The sequence below is a fragment of the Phocoena sinus genome, chromosome X, assembly GCF_008692025.1.
Source record: "Phocoena sinus isolate mPhoSin1 chromosome X, mPhoSin1.pri, whole genome shotgun sequence".
Classification (NCBI taxonomy): Eukaryota; Metazoa; Chordata; class Mammalia; order Artiodactyla; family Phocoenidae; genus Phocoena; species Phocoena sinus.
The window spans coordinates 70018362-70029311 of record NC_045784.1 but is presented as its reverse complement, the minus strand read 5'-3'; the positions used below and the strand labels follow the sequence as shown (position 1 = coordinate 70029311).

The 10950-nt window shown below is 39.6% G+C and overlaps 1 pseudogene; it reads left to right on the top strand.

The window, feature by feature from the left end:
• Positions 1–2281: 2281 nt before the first annotated feature.
• On the top strand, positions 2282–5068 carry LOC116747966 (annotated as a pseudogene).
• Positions 5069–10950: the final 5882 nt, after the last annotated feature.

Sequence of the window (10950 nt, the reverse complement as noted above, 5' to 3'; positions counted from 1 at the left end):
AAACAGTTTGGCAGTTTATCAAATGACTAAACATAAATTTACCATATGACTGTACCCGTAGGAAATTTTTTCCACAGGGGGACAATTTTATAGCAGCATCAACAGTGCCTTCATTTGCAAAGATGTTCATTAGGTTCAAGAGAAAATAATCAATAAAATCAATGTAAAAACACATAATTCTGCAGAGCATAAGTGAGAAATTTCAATTAATGATAAAGCAGTGCATAGTGCAGGAAGTGTTTAATCTCTCCATACTAATATCTTCATTCAAATATACAGTATATCACAATGTGTGCTTGACTTCATATGTTTGGTTGATGTGGAGCTGTCTGACCTGAAATGGTGTATTAAAGAAATGTTCATTTTAACCCTTTGTTTCTTTCTTTTCTTTTAATTTTTATTGGAGTATAGTTGATTCCCCTCATTCCTGCACTGCATATACCCTCCCTGTCTCTGATTCTTGTGTTTGCTTTTGCTCAGACTTAATCTCTCTGGCTGTGTTGACTCAATATTTGACTCTGACCTGCCTCTGAGTCCACTGACACTACTTTCCCCTCACAGACTAACTATTGGCATATTGCTCAAGCACTCCCAGGCATTCATGATCACCTTCACTTCTCCTGTCAGTGTACTAACAGCTTGCTGTAACCTTGTCCTGCTGCTTGGCTCCACATAGGATATATATTGTCTCACCGGTCATTCTGTGTATAAATGCAACTGTAATGCACTTTGTGCCAGTGGCAGACAGGCATAAACCAACCACTTCTTTACTGAGGACCCGGTGAGTGTCCAGCATGGTGCTAGGCAATGTGAGGAGAAACAAAGAAGTAACCATCTTCCTCCCCAACATGCACATTTATAAAAATGTATCCTCTAGTTGAGGTACTGGTAAATAATTTGTACAAAGGAAATTAGTGAATGCATTATGACCTCTTTCTCCACTCCTTTTCTGCCTCATTTACCTCTACAGTCTAAGACTAGATTTGTAGCTCTTGGTCTGTAGCTTGAATTAAAAAATAATAGTTGTTGGGCTTCCCTGGTGACGCAGTGGTTGGGATTCCGCCTGCCAATGTGGGGGACGTGGGTTCGTGCCCCGGTCCGGGAAGATCCCACATGTCTCAGAGTGGCTGGGCCCGTGAGCCATGGCCGCTGGACCTGCGCATCCGGAGCCTGTGCTCTGCAACGGGAGAGGCCACAGCAGTGAGAGGCCCACGTACCACAAAAAATAAAAAATAAAGTTGTAGGAGAGTATATCTAGAATTCCATCATACTTATATTTAACTTCTATGAATTCAACTTTAAATGATCATTTAATTTAAATAAAATACTGTTAAATTATACACACATATGTATTTCCTCCTATGTACAATAATTGCTATCTAATACTTTATAAAGTATATGTAGTCACATATATGTTACTCTCCAGGATTGGATACCAAAATAATATTTGTCCCAGTGTTTCTATGGGCAATGTAAAAGAAGCATTAAAAATTCAAGAGTAATTTTGACCAAATGTTATTTTAAACATTTTTAATATTTTTTGTTGTGTGTGTGGGGGGGGTGGGAGGTGAGAGGGAGGTCCAAGAGGGAGGGGATATATGTATACATTTAATGTTATTTTTAACTTAAGGAATGCGTTTATAACATAACCCCATGTATAAAATGCTACTCTGAGTAAGTAGAGCTGATAGAGATTAGAAAGGGGAGTAAGGCAAGTCACGTTGGAGTAACCAAAGTAAGGAGGGTACATATGCATCCATTTTATTATTTTTTTTTCCAAATTTTATGAAAGCATTTCCTAAATCTAAAATGTCCAAATATTCATACATGTTCCACGGGAAAAATAACTTCAGAAATGAGTTTCTAAAAATAAATCATTTGGTGTTTATAGCAAAGGTATTGAACTGCCACAGGTAAAGAATGAACTGCTTCCTCTTCAGCATATATATGAAAGCTTATAAATAGTTGATAAGCCATTGGCTTTCATGTAAAAGTGACAACATGTGCGTTTAGACTCATATAAAAGCTAATGCTGCACCGACTTGGAGTTGGGGCCCAGAGTGGGTTCCCAGTCTCAGGTGGACAACCTATCCGTCCACAGTCACATAGCAGAGCAGCCTGCCCTCTCCCGGCACTCCAAAGTGGGGGGACGGGGGCAGAGTCGGCTGCAGCTTCATGCTGAAGAGTGCTAAGATGGCCACTCTGGCTCGGGATCTTTCCAGAGGCTTCAGGTGTTGTGAACAGAGATTTCTTTGGATTATGTGTTTCCCAGCTAGACTAAATGCTAACAATGGATAAGTGCAAACACATTGGGCAGTTGAGACTTGTTCAAGACCATTCCATCCTCAACCCTCAGAAATGTCATTGTGTGGACTGCAATACAACTGAGTTGATTTGTGCTTATGTTAGCAGTTCCTGTGTTACCTGTGGAAGATATATTGAAGAACCTGCACTCAAGCACTTTCTAGAAAACAGTCATCCTGTTGCATTGGAGGTGAATGAAATGTGTTTTTTTGTTACCTTTGTAATGATTATGTTCTTAATGATAATGCAACTGGAGACTTGAAGTTATTATGAAGTACATTAAGTGCAATCAAAAGTCAAAATTATCACTGCAACACTGGTAGTGGAAGTATTTTACAGTCTATGGGTACAAGTGATGATTCTTATTTCCTACAGGACGGCATGTACTCTGCTTCAAAACGAATATCAGATGTATACTGCTCTTTGGCACAGGAGAAGGATACTAATGGGTAAAATATTTCGAACTTGCTTTGAACAGTCACGCATTGGATGAAAAATGCAAGAAGAACAATTTCAGGAGAAAATAGCCAAAAGAGAAGTGAAAAAGTGACTGCAAGAATTAGAGTATCAAGTTAAAGCAGGATTGGAAAGTATGTCTCCAAGAAAGAGTTTACATTTGCAAGGTCTAGGTCAGTCCCCCACAATAGAAATTGTTCCTGTTCAAGTACCACTTCAAACCTTAGCATCATCAGCAAAGGATGAAGTACTATATACCTCAGAAGATGTAAAATTAAAAATTCCGGTGACATGTACCCCAATGTTCATTGCAGCACTATTTACAATAGCAAGGTCATGGAAGCATCCTGGATGCTCATCGGTGGATGAATGGATGAAGAAGATATGGTACATATATACAATGGAATATTGCTCAGCTACAAAAAGGAATGAAATTGGGTCATTTGTAGAGACATGGATGGACCTAAAGACTGTCATACAGAGTGAAGTAAGTCAGAAAGAGAAAAACAAATATTATATATTAATGTATATATGTAGAAACTAGAAAAATGGTACAGATGAACCAGTTTGCAAGAAATAAATAGAGACACAGGTGTAGAGAACAAACGTATGGACACCAACGTGGAGGAGGTGGTGGTGGGATGAATTGGGAGATTGGGATTGACATATATACACTAATATGTATAGAATAGATAACTAACAAGAACCTGCTGGATAAAAAAATAAATAAATAAAATAAAAAAATTTTAAAATGCCAGTGATTCCTCCATTAAATGAACACCAGTAATAACTCTTCGTGTAACAGGATTGAGAAATTTTGGAAATACTTGCTATATGAATTATGTTCTTCAAGTATTGAGTCATTTACTTACTTTTTGACAATATTTTTCCAAGTTGATCTGAACCGATGGCTGGCTGTGACAGCTAGTGATAAAACAAGATCATCTTGAAGGCATCCTCCAGTCACAGATACAGTATACCAAATGAATGAATGCCAAGAAAAAGAAACAGGCTTTGTTTGCTCCAGACATCCAAGTTTATCATCAGAACTAAGTGGTGGAGCATCAAAGAGTAGAAAGATAGAACTTATTCAGCCAAGGAAGCCAAGTTCATAATACACTTCTCTCTGTCATGAATTTCATACTTTTTTCCAAGTTATGTGGTCTGGAAAGTGGGCCTTGGTCACACCATTTGCTATGCTACACTCAATATGAATATTAATACCTGATTTTCGTGGTTATACCTAACAAGATGCTCGAGAATTAATTTGTGAGCTTTTGGATAAAATACAGCATGAACTAGAGACAACTGATACCAGGATACCATCTCATATCCCCACTTCTCAACGGAAACTTATCAAACAGTTTGTGAATAACATTTTTCATAGATAACTTGTTACTCAGGTTACATGTCTCACATGTGACAACAAATCAAATGTCATAGCACTTTTCTGGAAATTGTCACTGGAATTTCCAGAAAGATACCAATACAATGGAAAAGATACTACTTCTCAGCTGTGTCTGGTTACTAAAATGTTGACCAAATTCACAAAAGCTGAAGCTTCAGAAGGAAAAATCTATATATGTGACCAGTGTAATTAAAAGCATAGAAGGTTTTCCTCAAACCAGTTATACTCACAGAAGCCCCCAAACAGCTTATGATATTCCACCTACCTCAGGTTCTCATATTACATCTCAAAGAATTCAGGTGATCAGGACACAATAATTGAGAGAAGATTGGTGTTCATGTTGGCTTTGAAGAAATCTTAAACATGGAGCCATATTGCTGCAGGGAATCTCTGAAACCTCACAGACCAGAATGTTTTATTCATTACGTACCTGCTGTAGTAATGCACCATGGGAAAGGATTTGGCTCAGGATAGTACACTGCCTAGTGTTATAATTCCGAAGGAGGGTTCTGAGTACACTGCAATGATTCCAAGCTAAACATGTGCACTATGGATGAAATATGCAAGGCCCAAGCTTATATATATATATATATATTTTGTGGTACGCGGGCCTCTCACTGTTGTGGCCTCTCCCATTGCGGGGCACAGGCTCTGGACGCGCAGGCTCAGTGGCCATGGCTCACGTGCCAGCCGCTCCGTGGCATGTGGGATCTTCCCGGACCAGGGCACGAACCTGTGTCCCCTGAATTGGAAGGCGGACTCTCAACCACTGAGCCACCAGGGAAGCCCTATATTTTGTTTTATACCCAGCGAGTTACTGAGAATGGACATTCTAAACACCTGTCTGGTAGCCAACATCCCAAAGAAATTGATACCTCTTCTAATGAAATCCTTAGCTGATCCAAAGACAGTGGGTCTTTCTTCTTGCGATTTATATGTATGTATGTATATATATATATGTGTGTGTGTGTGTGTGTGTGTGTGTGTGTGTCTGTGTGTGTGTGTATGTGTGTGTGTTTTAAGAGGGCTGACTTAAAAACTTTGAGCTTCATTGTTTTTCTTACTAATCAGTGCACACTATGTTTACACATTTTGTATCTAACTACAATAAATCTCTTTTTTACAGAGACAAATTAGCATAATTATATGTATATCAATGACAGTAGGTAACTAAATATTTTTCAAATACTTGGGAGTTTTTATTTATCTCTTTTTTAACATCTTTATTGGAGTATAATTGCTTTACGAAGGTGTGTTACTTTCTGCTTTATAACAAAGTGAATCCGTTATACATATACATAAGTTCTCATATCTCTTACCCTTTGCGTCTCCCTCCCTCTGAACCTCCCTATCCTACCACTCTAGGTGGTCACAAACCACCTAGCTGATCTCCGTGTGCCATGTAGCTACTTCCCACTAGTTATGCATCCTACATTTGGTAGTGAAAATATGTCCATGCCACTCTCTCCCTTTGTCACAGTTTACCCTTCCCCCTCCCCATATCCTCAACTCCATTCTCTAGTAGGTCTGTGTCTTTATTCCTGTCCTAACCCTAGGCTCTTCATGACATTTTTTTTCTTAGATTCCATATATATGTGCTAGCAAACAGTATTTGTTATTCTCCTTCTGACTAACTTCACATTGCATGACAGACTCCAGGTCAATCCACCTCACTAAAAATAACTCAATTTCCTTTTTTTGGGCTAAGTAACATTCCATTGTATATATGTGTCACATCTTCTTTAACCATTCATCTGTTGATGGACACTTAGGTGGCTTCCATGTCCTGGGTATTGTAAACAGAGCTGCAATGAACATTTTGGTACATGACACTTTTTGAACTATGGTTTCCTCAGGGTATATACTCAGTAGTGGGATTAATGGGTCGTATGGTAGTTCTATTTGTAGTTTTTTAAGGAACTCCATACTGTTCTTCACAGTGGCTGTATAAATTTACATTCCCACCAACAGTGCAATAGTGTTCCCACACCCCCTCCAGAATTAATTGTTTCTAGATTTTTGGAAGATGGCCATTGTGACCAGTGTGAGATGATATCTCATTGTAGTTTTGATTTGCATTTCTCTAATGATTAATGATGTTGAGCATTCTTTCATGTGTTCGTTGGCAGTCTGTATATCTCCTTTGGAGAAATGTCTATTTAGGTCTTCTGCCCATTTTTGGATTGGGTTGTTTGTTGTTTTGTTATTGACCTGCATGAGCTGCTTGTAAATTTTGGAGATTAATCCTTTGTCAGTTGCTTAATTTGCCTATATTTTCTCCCATTCTGAGGGTTGTCTTTTGGTCTTGTTTATGGTTTCCTTTGCTGTGCAAACGCTTTGAAGTTTCATTAGGTCCCATTTGTTTATTTTTGTTTTTATTTCCATTTCCCTAGGTGGTGGGTCAAAAAGGATCTTGCTGTGATTTATGTCATAGAGTGTTCTTCCTATGTTTTCCTCTAAGAGTTTGATAGTTTCTGGCCTTACATTTAGGTCTTTAATCCATTTTGAACTTATTTTTGTGTATGGTGTTAGGGATTGATCTAATCTCATACTTTTACATGTACCTGTCCAGTTTTCCCAGCACCATTTATTGAAGAGGTTCTCCTTTCTCCAATGTATATTCCTGCCTCCTTTATCAAAAATAAGGTGACCATATGTGCGTGGGTTTATCTCTGGACTTTCTATCCTCTTCCACGGATCTATCTTTCTGTTTTTGAGTCAGTACCATACTGTCTTGATTACTGTAGCTTTGTAGTATAGTCTGAAGTCAGGGAACCTGATTCCACAAGCTCCATTTTTCGTACTCAAGATTGCCTTAGCTATTTGGGGTCTTCTGTGTTCCCATACAAATTGCAGAAACAAAACTTGATACTTGATACAATTTCAATTTTCTTAAAGTTACCAAGGCTTGATTTGTGACCCAGGATATGATCTATCCTGGAAAATGTTCCATGAGCACTTGATAAAAGTGTGTATTCTGTTGTTGTTGGATGGAGTGTCCTATAAATATCAATTAATTCCATCTTGTTTAATGTATCATTTAAAGTTTGTGTTTCCTTATTTAATTTCATTTTGGATGATCTGTCCATTGGTGAAAGTGGGGTGTTAAAGTCCCCTACTATGAATTTGTTACTGTTGATTTCCCCTTTTATGGCTGTTAGTATTTGCCTTATGTATTGAGGTGCTCCTATGTTGGGTGCATAAATATTTACAATTGTTTTATCTTCTTCTTGGATCGATTGCTTGATCATTATGTAGTGACCCTCTTTGTCTCTTAATAGTCTTTATTTTAAAGTCTATTTTGTCTGATATGAGAATTGCTACTCCAGCTTTCTTTTGGTTTCCATTTGTGTGGAATTTCTTTTTCCATCCCCTTACTTTCAGTCTGTATGTGTCTCTAGGTCTGAAGCGGGTCTCTTGTAGACAGCACATACATGGGTCTTGTTTTTGTATCCATTCAGCCAATCTGTGTCTTTTGGTGGGAGCATTTAGTCCATTTACATTTAAGGTAATTATTGATATGTATGTTCCTTTCTCCATTGTCTAAATTGTTTTGCGTTTGTTATTATAGGTCTTTTCCTTCTCTTGTGTTTCTTGCCTAGAGAATTTCCTTTAGCATTTGCTGTAAAGCTGTTTTGGTGATGCTGAACTCTCTCAGCTTTTGCTTGTCTGTAAAGGTTTTAATGTCTCCATCAAATCTGAATGAGATCCTTGCTGATTAGAGTAATCTTGGTTGTAGGGTTTTCTCCTTCATCACATTAAATATGTCCTGCCAGTCCCTTCTGGCCTGCAGAGTTTCTGCTGAACGATCAACTGTTAACCTTATGGGGATTCCCTTGTTTTTTTATTTGTTGTTTTTCTCTTGCTGCTTTTAATTTGTTTTCATTGCATTTAACTTTGGACAGTTTGATTAATATGTGTCTTGGCGAGTTTTTCTTGGATATATCCTGTATGGGACTCACTGTGCTTCCTGGACTTGATTAACTATTTCCTTTCCCAAATTAGGGAAGTTTTCAACAATAATCTATTTAAATATTTTCTCAGTCCCTTTCTTTTTCTCTTCTTCTGGAACCCCTATAATTTGAATGTTGGTGTGTTTCATGTTGTCCCAGAGGTCTCTGAGACTGTCCTCAGTTCTTTTCATTCATTTTTCTTTATTCTTCTCTGCAGTAGTTATTTCCACTACTTTATCTTCCAGGTCACTTATCCATTCTTCTGCCTGAATTATTCTGCTATTGATCCCTTCTAGAGTATTTTTAATTTCATTTATTGTGTTGTTCATCATTGCTTGTTTCATCTTTAGTTCTTCTAGGTCCTTGTGAAATGTTTCTTGCGTTTTCTGTATTCTATTTCCAAGATTTTGTATGATCTTTACTATCATTATTCTGAATTCTTTTTCAGGTAGACTGCCTATTTCCTCTTCATTTGTTAGGTCTGCTGGGTTTTTATCTTGCTCCTTCATCTGCTGTGTGTTTTTCTGTCTTCTCACTTTGCTTACCTTACTGTGTTTGGAGTCTCCTTTTGGCAGGCTCCTGGTTCATAGTTCCCGTTGTTTTTGGTGTCTGTCCCCAGTGGCTAAAGTTGTTTCAGTGGGTTGTGTAGCCTTCCTGGTGGAGGGGACTAGTGCCTGTGTTCTGGTGGATAAGGCTGGATCTTGCCTTTCTGGTGGGCAGGTCCACATCTGGTGGTGTGTTTTGGGGTATCTGTGGACTTATTATGATTTTATGCAGACTCTATACTAATGGGTGTGGTTGTGTTCCTATCTTGCTAGTTGGTTGGCATAGGGTGTCCAGCACTGTAGCTTGCTGGTCTTTGAGTGAAGCTGAGTGTAGGTGTTGAGATGGAGATCTCTGGGAGATTTTTGCCACCTAATATTACATGGAGCTAGGAGTGCTCTTGTGGACCAGTGTCCTGACGTTGGCTCTCCCACCTCAAAGGCAAAGCACTGACTCCTGGCTGTAGCACCAAGAACCTTTCATTCACACTGCTCAGAATAAAAGGTAGAAAATGTAGAAAGAAAGAAAGAAGATAAAGGAAAATAAAATAAAGTCAGGTAAAATAAATTGAAGTTATTAAAATAAAAAATTAATTATTAAGAAAAAAAAATTTAAGGAAAAAAACAAAAATAAAACGGATGGATTGAACGCTAGGACAAATGGTGAAAGCAAAGCTATACAGACAAAATCTCACACAGCAGCATACACATACACACTCACAAATAGCAGAAAAGGGGAAAAAATTATAAATCTTTCTCTCAAAGTCCACCTCCTCAATTTTTTGATGATTTGTTGTCTATTCAGGTATTCCACAAATGCAGGGTACAAGTTGCTTGTGGAGATTTAATCTGCTGTTCCTGAGGCTGCCGTGAGAGATTTCCCTTTCTCTTCTTTTTTTTGCACAGCTCCCGGGGTTCAGCTTTGTATATGGCACCGCCTCTGCATGTAGGTCACTGAAGGACATCTGTTCTTCGCTCAGAGAGGGCGGGGTTAAAGGAGCCGCTGATTTGGGGGATCTGGCTCACTCAATCCAGCAGAGGGAGGGGTACAGATGTGGGGTAAGCCTGCGATGGCAGAGGCCTGTGTGACATTGCACCAGCCTGAGGCTTGGTGTGTGTTCTCCCGGGGAACTTGTCTCTGGATCCTGGGACCCTTGCAGTGGCGGACTGAAGAAGCTGCCATGAGGAGAGGTGGGGATAGTGACTTGTGCTTGCACACAGGCTTCTTGGTGGTGGCGGCAGCAGCCTTAGCGTCTCATGCCCGTCTCTGCATTCCACACTGTTAGCTGCGGCTCCTGCCCTTCTCTGGAGCTCTTTTAAGCAGCTTGCTTAATCCCCTCTCCTGGCGCACCAGGAAACAAAGAGGGAAGAAAAAGTCTCTTGCCTCTTTGACAGCTCCAGACTTCTCCTGTACTCTCTCCCTTCTAGCAGTGGTGCACTAAACCCTTCAGGTTGTGTTCAAGCTGCAAACCCCAGTCCTCTTCCTGCGATCAGACCAAAGTCCGAGCCTCAGCTCTCAGCCCCGCGTGCCCCGGCGGGTGAGCAGACAAACCTCTTGGGCTGGTGAGTACTGGTCGACACCCATCCTCTGTGCAGGAATATCTCTGCTTTGCCCTCCGCATCCCTTTTGCTGCGCTCTCCTCCGTGGCTCCGAAGCTTTCCCCCTCCAACCCCCACAGTCTCCACCTGCGAAGGGGATTCCTAGTGTGTTGAAACCTTCCCTCCTTCAAATCTCTCTCCCGCTGGTGCATGTCCTGCCTCTATTCTTTCGTCTCTGTTTATTCTTTTTTCTTTTGCCCTATCCAGTTACGTGGGGAGTTTCTTGCCTTTTGGGAGGTCTGAGGACTTCTGCCAGTATTCAGTAGGTGTTCTGTAGGAATTGTTCCACGTGTAGATATATTTCTGATGTATCTGTGGGGAGGAAGGTGATCTCCACATCCTACTCCTCTGACATCTTCTTTGAAACCTCTACCTGGGAGTTTTAAACTTTTAGTGCTTACCTCAGACTGGTGTTGCCTCTTTTATATGTTGATGTCTTAATTGGCTCACATCATGAATTTGTGCAGTCTTCTACTGAAGAATTTTAGGTGGCATCATTTTATATGTTTCTTATTTATCTTTTGTTGCTATTTTCTATACAAATTCTTATTAGACAGAATATTAGACTTTCTTCACTAATAGTCTTACCAAAAACAAGGCATTTCTTTCAGATTTGTATATTGGAAGTTATGTTTGCCCCCTGAAGGGAGTTAAACTACTACAAAGTAAAATGTCAAGGTATCATCTA